Here is a 21,481-nt window from a genome sequence, read left to right as displayed (position 1 = left end):
GTAAAGGAGATCAAGTATCTCAGGATCTCCGCTGTACCAGACTGTCATGGTGAAAGGAGAGCTGAGTCGTAAGGCTAAGTAGAACATTTTGTAACGTTGTCTTATTGTTGTATGAGCAACAGTCAATATCACATACTTTGGGTGTGTTTGCTGTGATTTACAAGTGCAGCACTGACAGCAGTTTGCTAGTTTGGATCCTGCCTGTTTTGGATCCTTTTTGGGGGTGAATCTCCATGACAGTGCCAGGTTGTAACCCCTGGGGCCGTGCGGAGAGGAATTGGAACAATATAGAACACAGAAATGACATCTTCAAGATGAAACACTCTTACTGCAAGTCTCAGACTCTCCGCACTATGAGGTGTTCAGGTGCGCTCGTAATTTTGAGTCTTTATTTTGAGTCGCTAATTGTTTTTCATTTTTATTCACGTACCCCCCATGGCAATAGACGTACCCCACTTTGGTAAGCACTGGTATAGAGTATATAAATTATACATATATTTGGATGTAATAAATCAAACCAGAAGTGACAAGAAAAAAAATGGAAAAACGTAAAGTGCCTGTACCCACTGCACATTTTTCATGACTTGACAGGCAAATATGCTCATGGATTACTTTTACTATCAAAGGGGTCAATGAGCAAAAGAGGCAGGAGATTTTTTTTTTTTTTATTATTCAATGCTCGCAACAAAAACACGCACATTTATCTGCACGCCCCCCTCTGCGTCTCTCCCATAGGACCCACCAAATCAAACATGATGGATTGTCCAGCTGATAGACGTCCGAGCTTGACTTTAGCGTGAGGCTGATAGCGTTTATTACCTCTGCCACGGAGGTTTGTTGTAGTCAAAACTGCATAAACATAATAGAACGTTTATGTTGTCGTTGTAACCGCTAACACCAAATTGAAGGTACATTTGGAGGATCCAAATTGTCTCAAAAAAATAAAAATAAAAAATAAATCTGTATATATTTTTTAACTGCTCATTTTTTTTCTCAAGAAGAACGAGGAGGAGAATATACCATCAAAGGTTCTCCTATTTGATGATGTAGAGCAGGAATGCTGGTGGAAAACAAGCAAGATGCCTGGGTTAGCCTGCTGCTGTGTTTAATGTAACTGTCAGGAACACGCACGGCGGCCTCTGATGCGCATTTAAAGGCAATGAGAGGCGTTCATTTGATTGGTTAAGGTTACACTCGGTTGTGTTAAATGCTCTCTGGCCTTCTCTCCTCTTTCTTTGCCACGTGCACCACCAGTGGGAGGGACGGGGGTGTGGGTGCACCGCGCTGCACCCTGACTGCAGTGCTCACAAAAATTGCAAGGTGCGCTGGCTACACCCCGTTGGCCCACCTGCCCTGGTCTAGAAAATTTGTGCCTATTGTATCAAATTGTATTCATCTTTTAATCTCAAACATAAATCTTTCCATTTTAAAGCAAAAATAAAGGAATTGACCTGGAAAAAAAACAAGAAATTGTATTATCACAACTCATAATGACTCAAGTCATCACTTTTGTACAATTGCTCTTTTTCCATTTTTAGTTTTCTTGTTTTAAGAAAGTGCCAAGGGCCGATAAAAAAATGACTGTGGGCTATACGTGACCCCCGTGCGCCACTTTGGTCACCCCTGTCCCAGCTCTAAGAGGTTCACTAACTGATTTTGCGGCTGGCAAGTGTTAAGGCCTTGCCGTAGTCCTTTTTTTTTTTTTTAGATGTGCTCTTGGTATTTCTTCCCCTCCGTTGTACCGCTTGCTAAAGGGCTACAACGCCATGCAACGCCACTGGCAGATATTTAAAAAGGACGTACTTAATACCCTGACTGAGCGTCTGCATCTTTAATGCAGCATATTTGCCTGCGGCGAGGCCAGGCCAACTTCATTCTTCCTCTCTCCTTCAGGGCTTTTATGCTGAAAGACTTCCACTCTTTCCTGTTTGTTTTATAACAGTACCTCAGGGAGAACAAACAAATCAAAAAGGATTTGCCAGTCTTGTGTGTTGTGTTCATGTACCTGGACATGTTGGCAGATATTGTCTTTTTGCACCATCACGTGGTTCTCCTAACGTAGTTTCCTGTTAGTTGACAGCGCCGTCATGCGTGGAGAAGCCAATAGTAGGAAGGCAATTAATATCAATTAGGGGGGTAAAGTGTGTGAAAGTGACTTCAGCGTGCGAGTGTCGTTTGCCTCATCTGTGCACTAAATCCACACAGGCCGCCTTGCAAATGGAGCCCATATATAAACGGAGTCCGGCGTGCTGTATTTCACACTCCGCTAAGGCTCTTAAAGCCAGGATTTAAGCCTCGACTGCAGTGTGAAATGCCACCGCCGCCGCCGCCGCCGCCACGGTTGCCCTCCTCATTATTGCAAAGGTGAACTTTAGTCCGTCATGCGCACGGCAAAAAGGCCGAGAGGCCCGCGAGCTAATGTCGACGAAAGGAGCGGCGGAGGCAGTCGGCTGAACAAAGAATTATGTAATCAATACGGCCGGCAGAGGAGGTGGTGATCTGTTGACTCGACTGACGCTTACATAGATTTCCCGCTCTTTCTCACGCTGCAGCCGTCAAAGCAAATAAAAGATGATATGGTTCAGTCCAAAGCAAACACCAGTCGATCGAAGGTACCTCGGAAGGTACCTTGAAATGGCGAGGCGTGTCTCGATGAAGCGAGGTCACGACCAAAGCTCTCTAGATTAAAACTGTTGGCCTGAACAATGGACGGATGATTTCAATTAAAGAGCACTCAGTGACTGAGCATTCACATCCCTTTGGTTTGGTCATGCAGAAAAACAATCACTAATACATTGTCCTCTGTGTCTACCATGTGCTTGTTGTTGTTTTTTTAATCTAGTTTTATGCTGGGGGGGGGCAGCATTTGGCTCCCAAACATGCATAACAATACGCGTCTGCAATTATCGCTGCTGCTGAGAATTGATGCACTGACCTTTGCTCACAATGTGGCAGCTGTCATCGGGACGTCCCTCAGTAACAACTTGACCTTCTTGGGGTGTTCTTTCACCAAAAGCTTCGCTCTTCCTGGGGACTTTTATTCTGAAATGCAAAGATTTGAATTGAGCACAACTGAAAAATTGTTGATCGCCACAAAAGACCTGACGATCATTATATTTCATTTATATTCATTTATATTTATATTCATGCATTCTAGCCAAGCACATCCCAATGTGCAAATTGTGGCCCGCAGGACACTAGTTTGAGGCCCCCGCCTTGATATGAAAGTTTAATGTTAGTGCGGCCCGCGCAAGTTTGATATGGATGCTGTATGGTATCATGTACCCAGAAAAAATGATTACGTTTGATTCATGTTCATGTTAAAGGTTAAATAACTGTTAATAGTTATCCTCCCTATCCGTGTGGAAGTGGTAAGTTTTTGGCTATTTAAGTTGAAAGGAAATAACTTGAAGGCTACCGTTTAGGTCGCTAGCTCTCTAGTTTGCGAGTTAGCATGTGTCTCAAGACCCTGCAGTTGCGCAATATGTTGTAAATAAAAAGAGTATAAATGTGACTATAGTCGTGTTTTGTCATGTCTACAGGGCTCTAATAATGCTTTGTTCATTTTAATCTGAAGAAAATCATTTGTCTACCCACCAACTATATGTGGTTTCTTACGTTTTTATTATTTGCTGTTTTATTATTATTATTATTATTATTATATTTATTTATTACTGATTGATTGATTTTCTTTATTCTTGATTTGTTTATTTATTTTTCATCTTATTTTGTGCAGAAAAATATTAATACGATATTTGAGAACAGTGGAATGTTTTATCAGAGCTTTTATTGTAGAAAATCGGAACCAAAGCACTGAAAAAGTTTGTATATTTTTCTGTTTTTAATAAACGCGTTTTGGGGTTTTTTTGGAAAACCTGATGCGGCCCAGCCTTGCCCAGACCCTAGCTCCAGTGGCCCCCAGGTAAATTGAGTTTGAGACCCCTGGCATAGAGAGGAGGACTCTAGTGAGAAGCGTTTGCCAAAGGGAAGTACGTACAGACACTACTTTAACCTTGTTGATGTCAATGGGAAAAATGTACACGTCCAATGTACATTATGTTCCCGAAAAAAAACGCCACGTCCACGTCTTGTATAAGCAACTCAAACCAGAAACAGAAACCTACGGGGGCGGAGTAATGCAATAGTTAGCAAGACTAATAAGTCATAGGTAATTTGCAACAAGCTCCTTATATGCACACTCTATAATGCTACACAGACAACTGCTTCTGTTCCATAACTTCCACATAATAAACATAGTTAGGATAAACTGTTACTTTATGCTTGCTCTTCTGATCCTGCCACACAACCAAGTAACGTTGGAAAGGCGTCAGGCTTCAGCAAGTTTGTTTGTTTGTTTGTTTGTTTGTTAGTCCAGCTGCATACTGGCCTATGTTCACTAAACAGTCCAGTGTGAAATGTCTTTGACAGATTAAAATATTTTTATTTTGGGTATCAGGAGCTCCAACACATCATGTCAGAGAGCGTACGTGGCCTACAACGCACGCCCATATAAGGAAGCCCAGCAATCTGTGACATCACAAACCGCCAGTGTTAGAACGCCCTCTGAAACGGAGCGTCCAGAACCATCCCAAACTTCTTTCAGGACTCACCTCCAAATGCGCTAACCTCATCACCTGAAACTCTGGCATAGTTTAACACGAGAATACAACATTCTAAGTACATTTATAGGTCAGAAAAGTGGAGAAAGTATCACGGGTCCCCTCAAGAGTGGAAGCCGGTGATTGTTTCGAAGCTATTAGATTCCAGTATTGAATGGCTTGTCCGTGAGTCTCGTTAAAGTCATTTCATGGTTGCATGGTTCATTTTCAAGCAGCGCGGTGCATTTACACAGATTTTTTTTTTTTTTTTGAAAAAAGGCACATCCCTTAGAATGAGCTTCATTCGTCTGTTTGCTCCACCCAACTTGAAAGGCTGGCCTGCGGTAAAAAGTGACAGCCTCTAGTGGAGCTGAACGTTAGCATTTATTCTTCATCATCACATTTGGTTAAGAACTTAATTGGTTCGAGGCAAAGATGCATAAATAACGAGGGGAGTCGAGAACAGACCTCCCCCAAGGTCGAACAATGACGGCAAATAGTTGCCAATTCCTGGCACTGAACTTATCTTCGGCTATTTTCTATTTCAATTGTGAAAACCCGACTGACTAAAATGTGGAATAAGAAGAAGCCCCACCCTCACACAAAGCGCTACATGTTTCCTTCCTCCCATCACAATTAGAAAGAAGCGCCTGCATCCATATTCATATCCCATTATGAGACACATCCACTCCGCAGCACACGAGGCCTCCAAAGTTGCTCCGGTGGGCTCGAAAACAAGGCATCAAGCCCCCCCCCCTGCAGCCAGTCAGGGTGTCACCTCGTCTCTAATCCAGCAACATCTTCAGGACGCTTGGAATGAAAGCTTTGATATTGTCTGAGGAAGCCTCATGCAGTAGATGGATGTTAATTATGGCTAATAAATGCAACCTTCTCCTCCCCCTCACCTGCGTCCACCATGACGCCATCGCCTCGGATGGCTGCCAAGGAGATGCAGCACCGTAATGAAATAGCAGCACACACATGCACACTTTAATTATTTGTTGAATACATTTGCAAAAAATCACAGCTCTCAGGGCAATACCAGATGCATGCTGCATGTCTGGCATGGCATTAAAATAAAGGTGGGCGGCTCCATCTAAATACCAATATTAGTACAGAGTATAGCTATCAGACTGATACTAGCCTGATTAATTCAATATTTGGTATTTCTCTTCTATGTTTACTTCTATGTTTACTTCTATGTTTTTGTTGTGTTGGTCAAATTCATTCATTTTCTACCGCTTATCCTCACGAGGGTCGCGCGGGGGATGGGGGGGTGAAGCCTAACCCAGCTGTCTTCGGGCAAAAGGTGGGGTATACCCTAGACTGGTGGCCAGCCAATCACAGGGCACATATAGACAAACAACCATTCACACTCACATTCATACCTATGGACAATTTGGAGTGGCCAATTAACCTAGCATGTTTTTGGAATGTGGGAGGAAACCGGAATACCCAGAGAAAACCCACGCATGCGCAGGGAGAACATGCAAACTCCACACAGAGATGGCCGAGGGTGGAATTGAACCCTCGTCTCCTCGCTGTGAGGTCTCCGTGCTAACTACTCGACCGCCGTGCAGCCTGGTCAAATACAACAAACCCCAAATAATAAGTTCCACTCCTAAAGGGTGCCATCCACATCTGGAAGTTCAGATTTCCAAGTTTGCTTGAATGCAGCATTAGTGTCTTTTGCAAGTACAGTAAACCTCGGATATATCGGACTCGGATATATCGGAAATTCGCTCACAACGGACAGATAAAAAAGAACCGATTTTTCTGTAATGCATTTCCAATAAAAATTCATTGCATATATCGGATTTTTTATAACGGATTTCGCCTATTTTGGACAATATCTGCAGTCCCGTTCCAATGCATTTCCATTAAATTTCCCTTGCATATATCGGATGGCCGCATCGTGGCGCTCCGATTACACATTGGAAACATAGTCAAGGAAGTGCCTTTTTATAACGGATAAAATCCGATTTACGCATATACCGGATATAAATCCGATATATGCGTAAAACGGACATTTTCCGGTATACGCATATAACGGATTTCGCTTATATCGGACAAAACCAGTGGGAACAATTGAATCCGATATATCCGAGGTTTACTGTAGGTAGAAAATGGCGAAAAATAGATGCATCCATAAAAATGTCTATTTGTGACCCTCAAAACTCCCCTGCGACCTTGACAATGACGATCTGCGTCTGAGCCTGGTCATCAGGCTCGGACTAGAGGACTAGAGGATGGCAGGCCAAGTCGTGTAATCCACTACCGCTTCCATCGCCAAACACAGCACACAACTATGGTGTGTTTAAGGAATGCGAACAAACTGGGAAATCACAATACTTGATGAATGAACATTATTAGTGACGCATAAAGACATAAATACGTAAAAAAAAAAAAGATTGTTAACTGTACATGTGGTAAATTGTACCAGCATAGCCACACACTTACAGGTTATTACAGACTTTTGGAGGAGTGGTTAGCATGCAGCCCACATGGCTAGGAGACCCCAGTTCAATTCCCTGCTCGGGCATCTCTGTGAGGAGTTTGCATGCGTGGGTTTTCTCCACTTTTTTCCACATTCCAAAAACATGCTAGGTTAATTGGCCACTCCAAATTGTCCATAGGTATGAATGTGAGTGTGAATGGTTGTTTGTCTATATGTGCCCTGTGATTAGCTAGCTCAAATTAACTAGTTTTCTTGTGTTATAATGCACAGAAAAGGGAAAGAAATATATTTTCATGTTTCACATAAAGATTGGGAATGATGGGCAAAATTCCCAAAAATTCCCTTTAACAATTTTTCACAATTGGTCTTAAATTTTGATCAAGAGTATATAAAAGGTGCAGTAGATGAGGAGTAGAAGAATAAATATAAAAAGGAAGGACTAATAAGAACATTTTTTCAGAAATCATTAATATACCCTTGGTCATCTCTGTGTGGAGTTTGCATGTTCTCCCCGTGCATGTGTGGGTTTTCCGGTTTTCCGGTTTCCTCCCACATTCCAAAAACATGCTAGGTTAATTGGCCACTCTAAATTGTCCATAGGTATGAATGTGAGTGTGAATGGTTGTTTGTCTATATGTTCCCACATAAAGATTGGGAATGATGGGCAAAATTCCAAAAAAATTCCCTTTGCCAATTTTTCAATTGGTGTTCAATTTTGATCAGGAGTGTATAAAAGGTATGAATGTGAGTGTGAATGGTTGTTTGTCTATATGTGCCCTATGATTACAGGCTGGCCACCAGTCCAGGGTGTACCCCGCCTCTAGCCCCAAGACAGCTGGGATAGGCTCCATCTCGCACGGGACCCTTGTGAGGATAAGCGGTAGAAAATGAATGAATTAAATTATGAAAATATAAAAAATGTATGAATATAATCTATGAATCTTAAGGACAAACTCAACTAGTTCTACACTGAAGATGCCCCCCTTCTTGAACCCCTCCTTTATCAAATGGAACAAAGGAAAGTCTCCAGTAGTAGTAGTTCCTGGGTGTAAAAGTACTATCCTGATTTTTTTTTTTTTTTTTTTTAGACCAAAAATTCGCCAATTTGTCGATCCATGAATGATGAATCACAAATGTACAATGCAAATTTTGTATTGATCCAATACTAGGTAAAGTAAATACCAGGCCAATTTACTTGAATTTTTCATTTTCTCATTGAAAGACTCTTATTTCTCGATTTCATGATTATAATTACATGAATAAAAAATTTGGGCAAAAAAATAAAAAATATATACATCAAAAAATCAAATAAACACAAAGTTGTACTACTGTAAGATAGATACAATCACAATACTAATGGCTCACCCTTATATTATTGAACACACAGTACTTATAGAGGGAATCTGAGTCCATCAGTTATTTGACATGGAATAGTGACAGGTTCATGAAACGTGTTCTACCCAGAATGACTAAAACATATTGTCAACATACGGATGTTCTTGCCCAGGATGCAGGTGAATGAAATGAAGTATATTGCTCACGAAGGCTTTTGAGGAGACCGACATTTACCACATTCATGAGCTGTTGAGAGGATGACTATTTTTCATTACTCCTTAGTCCAAGAGGAGAAGTCAAAGGCCAGTCCTGTTAAAATGTCAATACAGCGTGTGAGCAGAATCCGCAGGTCACGTTCTAATACACTGCAACACACTTCTAATACCGCATCACTTCATCCTGACATCGTATTCACTCTCACACCTCCTCCAGCTTCAAATGCAAACCTCCTGTGGGTTTGTTTCCCCCCCCACCAGCTGCCGCCTGAGGTTAGTGTTTGCCCTGCGCCTCAGAAGATCTCTGCAACACAGGAGCTTGTGCAGCTGTCACGGTGTGATCCAAGAATACATCTCTTGCACAAGACCTTTGTGCACACCTCACTTTTTTTTCGGTTTTGTTTAGAGAACAACCCGAGACTGAATGCCTGGAGCACCAACTTATTTGGGCTCGGGCCACAAAAGGTGAGAGACAAAGGAGAGAGAGAGGGAGGGGAAGACAAAAGGGGAGAAGAGCGATGCCTCATCTACCGATTATAAGCAGAATATTAAAACATCCTCCATCAGCGGAAACAACTAAGAGGAAGAAAACAGCACTCGGGTGAAACGGTACATTTACTGTCATTTCTGGTGTATGAAAGACACTTAAGTTTAAGCCGCACCCACTACATCAGGGGTGCTCATTAAGTCGATCGCGATCTACCGGTCGATCGCGGAGGTGGTACTGGTCGATCGCTGGTCGATCGCGGCGTGACATTAAAAAAATATCATCCCAGCATCAATGCCGTCACTTGATTGATATACAGGGCAGCCATTCAGATGACAACTGAATGTTGCCCTTCGGGCGACCAATCAAATCAAACAACGTCTCTAAGTGCAGCAGAACTTACGATGTCAGCCTATCATCCATCCCCGTTACTTGATTGACATACAGGACAACCAGTCAGATGACAACTGAATTTTGACCTTTAGGTCACCGCTCATGCGTAAACAACGATGCAAAGTGCTAAGCTAGTTGGCGAATTGCGAGATTTTAAGCCCTCGCTAAAGTTTATGGTCACTAAAATGAGTGAAGGAGCTGGACCAAGTAAAAAGTCAAAAACTGGACCAAGTAAAAAGGCAAAAAACATATCACTTCCATACGGATATGGAATATTATACGGATATTATGATACGGATATTATCCATGACTGATAAACATTTGGAAGTGTGCTTGAGGCTGGCTATCAGCAGCTACTGTCCGGACTATGCATCCCTGGCTGGTTCAATTCAGTGCAAGTCATCAAAGTAAACTCAGGTAATTACAAAAAATGTTAATAGTTAATTATGTGTGTTTTGCAATATTGGCTCATTTGGTTATGTAAGGTACATCAACATACATTGTACGTACAAATAATCCTCAATACATTTGAAAATAAATAGATGTTTTGCATTTTTGTAGTGGGTAGATCATTTTGACTCGGTCATTTTAAAAGTAGCTCGCATGCTGAAAAAGTGTGAGCACCCCTGCACTACATTTAGAGAAAAAGACTAGGAGCCCCACATGTCCACGTCACATATTGTGGCATGTATGAATCCATGAGGACCAGGCAGCGCTTTCTTTGACAGGAGCCAATCATAAGCGATGAGAAAAGTCACAAGCTTGTCCACCCATCGGAAATTGCGTGATGTCTTCACTCAATATAACAGTCTTAGATTGAAGGCTAATATCATCACACAGCAACTTAATCAAAAGGTTGCTCAGAAATACACAAGACAGATACCGATATGAGTTTAAAATTAAAAAAACAACTATTTGAACTTCTTCTCATAATGCATTTCACTGGGAGGTCATGAGTGTATTGTAGTTAATTGTTTCCTTATGGTTATGGTTTTATTTTAGTATTTGAACATGCATCAGATTACAATTGAGTGCATCCCATAATCAGTTCCCAGTTCCACATGTCCAAAAGGAGTAGGAAGAAGCAAAGCTTATTAAATCCTACCCCTCCATCTGGTACTTTTACAATCACTAACTGTTACATTTGTTCACTTCCTGCTTTCCTAATTTTATTTTTACTTTTATTTTGATTTATTTTTAATTTTTTTGTCCCGTACCAAAGTAGGAGGTGATATGAGCATCCAATGCCATAATGGGTACCATAGTAAGTGTCAATATAGTGATATATATAGCACATCATGACTGGTTCAAGACTCTTCATCCTTGTATTTAGCAAACATCAACTGCTTGTATTGTTTCTTGAATTGGCTCATCGTTGTGCATTGTTTGACTTCCTTACTCAATCCATTCCATAGTTTGATTCCACATACTGAAATGCTATGGCTAGCATAACGTAGTCCTAGCATAGAAGTGTTTCAAATGTACTTCTTCCCTGAGATCATATTTCTCCTCTCTTGTAGAGAAGTATTGGATGACATTTTTAGCTAATTGCTTATTTTTAGCATTATTTTAGCTGTTTGAAGATGAACTATATCAGCAAGTTGAAGTATTTGTGATTTTAGAAATAAGGAGTTAGTATGTTCTCTGTAGGCGGCATTATGAATTATCCTTACTGGCCTTTTTTGCAGTACATTTAGCCAGTGAAGATTGCTTTTATAGTTATTAGCCCATATTTCCACACAATAAGTAAGATATGGTAGAACCAGAGAGCAATAAAGAGTGTGGAGTGATTTCTGATTGAGAACAAATTTTGCTTTGTACAATATTGAAATATTTCTGGCCACCTTATGTTGTATATTTGTAATATGAGGTTTCCAGCTCATATTTTCATCTATTGTGATCCCCAGAAATTAATTTTACTATGTTCTCTAATTTGCGTCATAATTTGTGTCATGTTTCAATTTGTCAATTTCTGTAATTTCCTCATGAATAATTTGCTTTGACCAAATTAAAATGTTATCTGGTCCAAATAGTACATCTTATCCCAGCATATCATACTTTCGCTTTACTTACATCCACAAAGACATACAAATTGCCCAAATGGTAAAGTGTTTATAGAATGCCCTTTAAAGCACCGTAGCAGTTACATGAAATGCATGAGTGCTGGTGAAGAAGCACAACCCAAGTGGTACGAGAGAGTTAAAGCTTAAAAAAAAAAAAAAGTATCGATTTCACTGAGGCAGGATGCACGCTGTGACAAAACGTTGCATGAAGGTCAGCGGTGGAAGGCAGAGGGTGAGGGTAAAAAACAAACAAACAGCAGGATGTCTATCTGAAGCTGGAGGAAATTCAGCATCTCTGCAGAGCCTAAAGTTGATTTATTCAACAAAACAGGCTTGTTTTGAAGTAGTACTTCAGCGGGAATATTGGTGGTGGACTTATTGGTGAAGTAAACAAGTAAACTTGTCTTGATATTATTGCGAATCAATTTCAAACAGCCTGTAAGCAAAAACAAATAATCTGGCAGGAAACAAACTGACGATAATTAGAATTAAGCTCATCCGTTGGCAGCATCTCATTAAGCAGCAATTACACAGAGCCATTAATGACAGAGCCATTTTGTCGGATAACCGCTTAGCCTCGATTTTTTTTTTCTTCAAAACTTAAGAAGCCCAGAAATTACCACTTCCACACAGAATGGGAGGAGAACTTTTTTTTACTCTATCATGACTGACTTCATGACTTCATACAGTGGTTGGAACTTCATACACATATCACTTATATTTTAGTATGTTTCCATACAATAGCCATCTTTTATTATTGAATTTATTTTTGAGCAATAATTGTCGAGTGGTTAGCGCGCAGGCCACACAGCCAGGTGACCCGAGTTCGATTCCACCCTCGGCCATCTCTATGTGTGTTTGCATGTTTTTCCAGTGCATGTATGGGTTTTCTCCGGGTACTCCGGTTTCCTCCCACATTCCAAAAACAAGCTAGGTTAATTGGCCATATGTATGAATGTGAGTGTGAATGGTTGTTTGTCTATATGTGCCCTGTGATTGGTTGGCCACCCCACCCCTTGCCAGCCAAAAAAAATGGGGAAAATGTATAGTTTGATTCTAATACAACATAACCAATTTCAATGAAACTTTGTGATGAACAAGAATTTCAGAATAGATCCAGATTAAAATGTAAAAACGGTTTTGATCACCTTTTGTTGTTTGCTTGAAAGATTTTCACTTTGCTAACGAGCTAACTTTCTTTGGTCGACATTTGAGGAATTGATTTTCTCTTTTTGAGTCAAATTCTAATTATTATAGTTGTGTTAAGGGATTCTACACTCTTGAGTGCTTACACAATGATGGCCATTGGATTGTAAATATTTTCCTCCGATACCGACAGTAAGCTAAAGTAGTTGCGCTCCTTGGGTCTTGCGTTGTTAAGACTTGTCGTATCGGCTAATCCTGCTGAGGGACAGAAGCTTCCAGAAGCTGGATTACAAGAATAACAACTCCCTAGCAGCATACTTGCATTAAAAAAAAAAAACAAAAAAAAAAATGTATGACATCTCCTCTCAGTGTGCCATGATTAGGAAGATTCCGTGCTCTCCTGCAAAGAATCCCCATAGAGCTCATTAAAAGTGTGCGCTCACGATGCGGACTTGATTTGTGTCACTGGAAACCTCAGGACTGGAATATTGTTTTGTTTTCCATCTCATTTCAATGCTGGGAGGGTATTAACGGCAGATCTTCTCCATAATACATGTTTGCTTGTTTCTTCGGGGCGATGCTGCAATGCTGTGATAGCGGCTTTCCTTCGCTACTCGCTCATAAATCTAATAATTACGTTGTGGTTTTTTTTCAGGGGGGGCGGCGTGTACTCCAAAAGTATATATGAATAATCTGAGATCTGTGTGGTGTATGCTTGTGGACATCCCCGACACAATACGGCAAGCCAGTTTGTTGTGTGTCTATACAAGTTTCTTGTCACCTCCTATTAAGCTTGCATGACGCCTTAATCGTATTAAGGAGAAACACAAGGAGAAAGATCCATGATTATGCAACAATGATTGATGTACGTATGTGCCTGGACCAGGCATGGTCGATCTTTTTCACTTGTGGGCCACGTAGGGTAAAAAAAATTGGCGGAGGGGCTGTCTATATATATATAGGTAGCATCAAACAGAACGACATACTTGCTCACGGTGCAACCAAACAAAAGCACAACACATCCACAACTAAAAGCTAAACATAACACATTGCTTGAAACTGTTATTTGCAAACGAACGCAAGGCATGCTGGGTGTAAACAAAACAACAAAACATTGGATATCAGGAGTATGTTCACTCATCTACTTCTCTGATAATCTCCTCAACGTATTTGCAATCGAGCAAAAATGCGACAAACGTGGCAAAATGTTGGGAGAAAGAGTACCACAAGCTACCCAGCATACCTTGCAGCATGACTATATGGGTGTTTTTGTTCATGCTCACATTTATGCGTTGTGTGTGTTTGGATGGCTTTTTGGACTAGCTAAAGATTGCATCTGACTATTTTGGCAACTCAAATGTGCCACAATAGAACCGGAAGTCGTGATGCCGGATACATTTTCCATGTTAAAGGCTTAAAAAGAGGAATTTGGAAATGCCGGGTGGGACGGATTAAGACGCTTTGCAGCCTCATGTGGCCCGTGGACCGCAGTTTGCCCACCCCTCGACTAAACAGGGGTGGCACCACTGACACTTGGTTGTATACAAAAAAATGGTATGTATATAATGCAGGGGTGCTCATTAAGTCGATCGCGAGCTACCGGTCGATCGCGGAGGTGGTACTGGTCGATCGCTGGTCGATCGTGGCGTGACATTAAAAAAATATCATCCCAGCATCAATGCCGTCACTTGATTGATATACAGGGCAGCCATTCAGATGACAACTGAATGTTGCCCTTCGGGCGACCAATCAAATCAAACAACGTCTCTAAGTGCAGCAGAACTTACGATGTCAGCCTATCATCCATCCCCGTTACTTGATTGACATACAGGACAACCAATCAGATGACAACTGAATTTTGACCTTTAGGTCACCGCTCATGCGTAAACAACGATGCAAAGTGCTAAGCTAGTTGGCGAATTGCGTCAGATTTTAAGCCCTCGCTAAAGTTTATGGTCACTAAAATGAGTGAAGGAGCTGGACCAAGTAAAAAGGCAAAAACTGGACCAAGTAAAAAGGCAAAAAACATATCACTTCCATACGGATATGGAATATTATACGGATATTATGATACGGATATTATCCATGACTGATAAACATTTGGAAGTGTGCTTGAGGCTGGCTATCAGCAGCTACTGTCCGGACTATGCATCCCTGGCTGGTTCAATTCAGTGCAAGTCATCAAAGTAAACTCAGGTAATTACAAAAAATGTTAATAGTTAATTATGTGTGTTTTGCAATATTGGCTCATTTGGTTATGTAAGGTACATCAACATACATTGTACGTACAAATAATCCTCAATACATTTGAAAATAAATAGATGTTTTGCATTTTTATAGTGGGTAGATCATTTTGACTCGGTCATTTTAAAAGTAGCTCGCATGCTGAAAAAGTGTGAGCACCCCTGATATAATGGGACTTGTAGTTGCCTTAATGATGGACTCTCGGCTTGTCCTGCATCCTTCTTTATGTTCCTGTGTGATGTGACGCTGTCCTGTCTTTATGTTGCATAGCAACCAAGCCAAATATACAGCAAACACAGACAAAGATATGAAAGTTTGTCAATCTGTCCACCGGGAAAGACACTTAGCATGAAGAAAGGCGTCCAGCCGTATTCAGTCCCACTCTGGTTGTCTAGTCTGCAGGGGTTGGTGATCGGTGATTGGCGCTTACAGCCTTAACCGCCTCTCTTAAAACGCTGTCAATCACAGACGGAGGACGGTGGAGCGGCGCTTCCTGTGCCAGTCAGTCAGCGTGTCCTCGGGTCATTTGGGAGCGTTTGTCTGCCGCCAGCAGACAGTTCAAGGTTAATTGATGTTCATCATCCAATATTGATGACACCACATGCACTTTGGACTCAACCACTTTTTGTTGCCAGTGTTGTCACCCAGCAGTGCAAATATAGACTTTATTAATCCCATGAGGGATATGAAGTTATATTAACCTTAAATATTGACCTCAGTAATGAAGAAATTATGGCTCGTTACAACTGACTACCTCAAGCCTTGTGGATTCAAAGTGAATGAAGATGACAGTGGAGCACAATCGGTTCCAGGAGCTAATGGGAGTAGAACATCATCCAGCCAAAGACTGGTATGAAGCATGAGGAAGCATGTGCATGAGGAAGGAAGGAAGCAACTTAAAAAGCAAGCATTTGAGCGTCTCTTTCCTTAAAAGTGAGGGAGATGATAGACTAATCTCTCTGGGGACACATTACGGTTAGAATTACTTGGATCTGGACGTATTCAGGATCTGGCAAGGAGTATGTAAGACCCAAGTGGAAGAGTGAGGTTACAGGAAACAGAGATACATAAGGTGGACAATTTGAAGTACTTTGAGTCAACAGTCCAGAACAATGGAGATTGTGATAAGGAGGTGAAGAAGCGTGTGCAGGCAGGATGGAACAGGTGGAAAAAAAAGTGTCAGGCGTGATGTGTGATAGAAGAGTTTCAGCTAAAATGAAAGGAAAGGGATACAAAACTGTGGTGAGACCAGCCCAGGATGGGAGTGACCAGGATGGATAGGATCAGGGAGGAGTACATCAGATGGACATTATATATTAGAGTTTTGTCAAGTTCGCTAACTTCATGCTACTGCTAGTTTGCATTTGCAGTTGGTGTACATGTGTTAGCTAACTGTTAGCTGATGTGTGTTTAGCCTGCAACATGAGCAGTATCGAAACTTTCAGAAAAATTTGTATTTTTTCTGTATGTTTCAATTACCACATAAGAAAGCTTCATAAAGCTAGAAAAGCAAGCCTTGTATGCGGAGTTTTTTTCATTGGTTCGCTGCACAGGGATGCTGAGGTTCTCATTGGGAGTGACCAGGATGGATAGGATCAGGAAGGAGTACATCAAAGGGACATTACATGTTAGAGGCCTTGGAGATAAAGTCAGTTATCGGCCAGACTGAGATGGTTGGGACATGTCCAGAGGAGAGATAGTCAATATATTGGTAGAAGGATGTTGCCAGGTAGGAGGCGTAGAGGAAGACCAAAGAGGAGGTTTATGGATGTAGTGAAGGAGGACATGAGAGAGACGGATGCAGAAGACAGGCTTGGATGGAGGAGATTGCTTTGCTGTGGCGAAAGAAGAAGTAATCAGTATTTAAGCCTTGGTGGAGGTCTGCAAAGAGCTTTATAAACACGACTATTTTCTTGTTTTTGTGCTCGTCTATAATCTTAAAAATGCTGTGTTGTATTCACCAGCGTGTGACTCAAGAGTCGATGAAAAAGGATCACATTTCCGCAGAGGAAATGGTCGGTAAATGAACAGAACCAAAAGGGATGTGATATTTGTTAAATCCAACAAATGACTAAATTCATGTGACCTTTTCTCGTTTGGCTGAGTGCTCTCACGCACAATGAGAGCGAAATGTTAGAGTCTCTTTTGGAGTGTGAAAGGTTAACCGCTAACTATATAGAATGCATAAGACTAGCCAACTAAACAAACGCTCTTCCGTCACATACGACAGTGAGTATACCCCTCACATTCAGCAAGTACTTTATGTCTTCTCATGTCTACTAAATGTACAGTAAACCTCAGATATATCGGATTCAATTGTTCCCACTGGTTTTGTCCGATATAAGCGAAATCCGTTATATGCGTATACCGGAAAATGTCCGTTTTACGCATATATCGGTTTATATCCGGTGTATGCGTAAATCGGATTTTATCCGTTATAAAAAGGCACTTCCTTGACTATGTTTCCAATGTACCTGGATGCGCAGGCAACATTGCAAACGACGTCGTATAGCGGCCTGTCACGATTCGGCGAATCGGAGCGCCACGATGCGGCCATCCGATATATGCGAGGGAAATTTAATGGAAATGCATTAGAACGGGACTGGAGATTTTGTCCGAAATAGGCGAAATCCGTTATAAAAAAAATCCGATATATGCAATGAATTTTTATTGGAAATGCATTACAGAAAAATCGGTTCTTTTTTATCCGTCCGTTGTGAGCGAATTTCCGATATATCCGAGTCCGATATATCCGAGGTTTACTGTATATATTTTAGAGTAGTCAATGTACAGTCGTCTAAAGAGCCGGTGGACATAAGCATTTGCAGTAGCAGTAGCATTTGTTGTGGTACTTGTGTCTTACCTAGAGTCAAGCATGGTGGTGGCATCGTTAGTGGTCTGGGGAGACATGAGTGCTGCTGGCACTGGGGAGCTGCGGTTCATTAACAGAAAACAGCAGCTTGCATTTTGGGAGGGTGAGGTTAGAACATGATCTGGTCATGGTCTTGGAGAATGGCAGGTTCTATTACTGCATATCTTGGAAAGGAAAGGAAAGGAAAGGAAACTTGGATATACTACGTTAGAGTAGTCAGTGTACTATTGTATACCTGCATAGACGTACTATTGTACTATCCACTGAAAATGAGTCAACACAGTTTCAATATTTGGCATACTGGTCCACTCCATTACTAACATTTTGGAGGTGTGTTTGGGATGTTGGAAAACTGCCATGGGGTACAGTTTCTGCTTCAGTCTCTTCATGTTTCTCCTCAAGCAGCACTCGTGCAGCCCCAGATCATGACGCTACCACAGCCACGCCCGACTATAGGCAAGACAAAATGATTGTTCCAATTGTGTTTTGCCAGATGTTTGCACCAGGGGATCATGCTCTGCAGGTCCGCAGCTCCATCAGCATGTGCCACCAGGACTCATGGATCTACTACCAGGACTCATGGATCTACTACCAGGACTCATGGATCCACCGCCACAATGCTTGACTCCTGGCAAGATGATTTTCCTTTAGTGTGTTGACAGGCAACCTGTGACATCTCATCAGAAGCAGCTGAAGCGGACAAGCCTCATCCAATCACGCGGCCTTTCTGGCGGGATTTTATGTGAACAGAAATGACGGCAGACTATTTTTCTGCCAAATGTGTTGATGAAATATTTAGCAGAGATAATTCAACTGGCTGGCTGGCTGGCTGGCTGGTTGGCTGGCCCAGCTGTTCGGGACCAACTCCTCCGCTTTGTACTCTCTAATTGTGTAACTTTTCAACTGGCGTGTTGTGAAATCTTGCGCTGTAATGTGTAATCGGTGTAAAATTGCATTTACTTAGCTGCGGGTAAAAGCAAACACGTTGATTTTTCGATGTTCGCTCACATGATTGTGCAACGGCATGTAAACGGTGGGAGGAACTTCATCAAACAATGCAGCTGTGTGTTGGACACACATACAAAAACATGCCGATATCGAACCCTAGTATTGGATGGAGCTATATCTGGATGGATATCAGCTCATATTTGCCCAATTTAGACCTTCAAGTATTTATTTATATATTGTATTTATATAATATATTTATTATCTTATTACTTTTTTAAAAACTTATTTTTTGCCTTACAGGGCTCGACAATAACGATGTATAACGATGGCCCGGGGCAAGTTAAAACAAAATTGGGGCAAGTAAATCCAATCAGTGATATTCCATCCGGGGAAGTGTACTTTGGCATGCCGTACTGCAAAGAGTATTTTTAAAAGCGGTTCTTTTTGGGTGTTGGTAAAAAACACGGACTGCGTAATTCCGGTGGTAATTTGCAAACCAATCCTTGCAAATCTTGAAATGGACCAATCAGAATCGTTTATTTAGACCGCGGTCGGTTTGTCGGTTGTTCGCGATCAACCAATCAGCGATGGTTTGACTAGGAAAACATCTATCATGGCGTCCCTGCCAACATGGTCTAATTCTTCAACAACTTCTGAAGGAAAACATCAAAAAGTGATGAACCAGTGCCTCCTAAACGAGTATTTTATTAGCGGCAGCCAATCAAATGATGGCACAGGTGAGTGAATCACATTGCTGTGACAATTTGAAGTGGTCACAATGAAACACCACCCATTAGATCCAATACCAAGTGCTGATTTTGCACAAGCTACAAAATCTAGCGCTTCCATTTCTCTGTGGATTTTTCTCACCTTTGCTTCACAAATTATTGTTTGACAAATTGAGCATTTTTTTCTGGATTAAAAACACTTTACTAGTACACAAATGTGTGTATTCAATAATGTTTCATTGTGGTGCACAACTGCTTACTATGACTATGATGTGTGAGGTAGTATGGCATGCCATGTTAACATACATCTACACTATTTGATCTATTTAATCATGATCTATGTAGGAAAACAACCACATTAAATGATAATCATTTAATTTTTATTTGAGATTCTCATGTGATTCCACAAAAAATAGATGATATCATTATGGCAGTCTTTTCATTTTACATGGGGCAAGTAGTTCTCACCTTAAGGTATTTTTGTTTTTAATGTAGAGCCTGCCTTATTATTTATTGTATACTATATTACTAAATGTATCTTTATTAGGACAAATACAATGATGGCAAAAATAGCTCATAAGGGTTTCATTTTTGGCAGTATGCTATAGCTATTGATAGAACTTGGAATTTTTTGGTTATCAAGAAAACTATGGAAGTTGCTACGTAGATATCAGTTCTTAAATATCATCGCTATATACATATGTCCAAACAAATGTACCTTTACTTGTACCAGACATTAAAATGGATCAATACGCAGAAGAAACAAGGGTGGTATAATCATTTTTTCCATGACTCGGCTATATATGGAAGTTATTGAAACACAAATTCATTATATAAGTGCCTTGGTGGGTGCTGCCATCTTGGGTTCCTATAGAGTTGACTAGGCCAGGGGTGGGCAAACTTTTTGACTCGCGGGCCGCATTGATTTAATAAAATTGATTGGGGGGGGGGGGGGGGGGCAAGCTATATACTAATTTACACGTGACAGTCCATTTGTACACGTATATTTTTACACATATTTTACACGTAAAAGTGTCATGTAGTCTGCTATATGTGCACTTTGAGATCATTTATTTGATGTAAAGTGCGTTATAAATTTATTATTATTATTATTATTATTATTATTATTATTATTATTATTATTATTATTATTATTATTATTATTATTATTATTATTATTATTATTATTACGACCAGTCCAGGGTGTACTCCGCCTCTCGCCCCAAGACAACTGGCATAGGCTCCAGCACCCCCCGCGACCCTTGTGAGGATAAGCGGTAAAAAATGAATGAATTATTATTATTATTATTATTATTACGACCAGTCCAGGGTGTACCCCACCTCTCGCCCCAAGACAGCTGGGATAGGCTCCAGCACCCCCGCGACCCTCGTGAGGATAAGCGGTAAAAATGAATGAATTATTATTATTAGTATTATTATTATTACTATTACGACCAGTCCAGGGTGTACCCCGCCTCTCGCCCCAAGACAACTGGGATAGGCTCCAGCACCCCCGCGACCCTCGTGAGGATAAGCGGTAGAAAATGAATGTATTATTATTATAATTATTATTATTATGTGCTTGTGTCCCTTTTTTCAGGAGCATTTTGTAAACATCAGACCATATCAAATAACGAAATTGATAAAACAGCTACTTCGACCACCAAAAGGTTGGCTCAAGCCATGATGCCAGGTTGTACGTTGAGTTTCAATGAAATATTTTGGAAAGAACAGGGCGGCCATATTCAAACACTTGGCGGGCCGGATGTGGCCCCCGGGCCGTAGTTTGCCCACCCCTGGACTAGGCTCAACAGTAACTTTCACTTTCACTTTCAGGATCAGCTTTAGAGGTTCCACTGTAGTCCATGGTTGGTTGCGTGCTTGCTGGTGTCGTGAAATAAAATAATATTTGATAGTGCTAAAGGTCAGTTTGGGGACTCAAAGACACCCACGACTGTGATTTGCCCTTTTCAAAGAATGGGATTTCAATCCCT

At 41.1% G+C, this 21,481-nt stretch overlaps 1 protein-coding gene across 1 annotated transcript in view; it reads right to left on the bottom strand.

The window, feature by feature from the left end:
• Positions 1–21,481, bottom strand: part of robo1 (roundabout, axon guidance receptor, homolog 1 (Drosophila)) — a 379,506-nt gene that overhangs the window by 341,726 nt on the left and 16,299 nt on the right. The window contains exon 3 of the mRNA XM_058080084.1: positions 2,936–3,042. The gene's annotated coding sequence lies outside the window, so the exon portion shown is untranslated. The remainder of the gene's footprint in view (positions 1–2,935; positions 3,043–21,481) is intronic.

The sequence above is a fragment of the Doryrhamphus excisus genome, chromosome 8 (assembly GCF_030265055.1).
Source record: "Doryrhamphus excisus isolate RoL2022-K1 chromosome 8, RoL_Dexc_1.0, whole genome shotgun sequence".
Lineage (NCBI taxonomy): Eukaryota > Metazoa > Chordata > Actinopteri > Syngnathiformes > Syngnathidae > Doryrhamphus > Doryrhamphus excisus.
This window is presented reverse-complemented; position numbering and strand designations above follow the sequence as displayed.